General features: G+C 70.1%; 1 protein-coding gene across 1 annotated transcript in view; it reads left to right on the top strand.

The window, feature by feature from the left end:
- BMP1 (bone morphogenetic protein 1) overlaps nt 1–877 on the top strand; it is a 41178-nt gene that overhangs the window by 28408 nt on the left and 11893 nt on the right. The gene's annotated exons all lie outside the window — the stretch shown is intronic.

The following is an 877-nucleotide window of genomic DNA, read 5'->3' as shown; positions in this document are numbered from 1 at the left end:
TCGCGCGTAAGGATGCGTTCGCCCGGGAATTCACCACGGTGTCGGCACTCAGGTACGTCCCCCCGGCTCTCCACCGAACCCCGGTGCACAGGGGGTCTGTAGCAGGGTGATAGGTGCAGGCGGGGGCTGCGGGGGGGGGGGCAGCCCGGGGCCGGCAGGTGCACGCCGGGATAACGGTGAGCGCACTGCAATGCTGGCTCACGGCGAGCAAGCTGGTTAGAATAAAGGATTGCTAAAGACACCGACCCGGTGGGCTTCTTTCCTCTGCCAACTCTCTCCGCTCTTGTCTCGCCCGCCCAGGCTCCCTCCGTCCTGCCGGCGGGGCGATGCCGCGCACGCTCCCCCGGTGCTGGAGCTGCTCTGAGCCCGCCCGGCCCATCCGAAGCCCCTTCCCATCCCCAAACAAGCCTTTCCGCCTCGCTTCCTCTCAGACCTAGGAGACACCAGGTTATAGCCTCCGGTTGAGAGGCAGCCGTGGGGCTTGGAGCTGCCCCGAGGGGCTGGGGGGGGCTGGGGCAGGACCCCCCCGGCTGCTGCCGATGGCTCCAGGAGGGATGCTCTACTCCGGCATCGCCCCTTCCCGGCGCCCACCGGGGCACGGGGCAAGCTTGGCACAGAGAGGGATGCTCGGGTGGCTGGTGCCCGCTTGCTGCTGGCTTCCCCCTGCCGCTGCCCGCTCCCCAAACCATCGCCCCCTGGGGAGGGGGAGCGAGGAGGGGCGATGGGCCATGGAGCATCCCACCCCGCCCCCAAAGCGGGGGCTCTGGGGGGGGTGTTGGCGAGCCATGGGACGCCGGCGATAGGGACCTCGGGCAGGTGGTGGGTGCTGGGAGGTAAGTACGGCCAGCCCGGGGGGATGCCTTGCTCCGGGCGAGCC

Source organism: Aptenodytes forsteri, unplaced genomic scaffold (assembly GCF_000699145.1).
Source record: "Aptenodytes forsteri isolate BGI_AS27 unplaced genomic scaffold, ASM69914v1 Scaffold168, whole genome shotgun sequence".
Taxonomy (NCBI): Eukaryota; Metazoa; Chordata; class Aves; order Sphenisciformes; family Spheniscidae; genus Aptenodytes; species Aptenodytes forsteri.
Note: the sequence above shows the minus strand (reverse complement) of the source record. Positions and strands in the feature narration are given on the sequence as shown.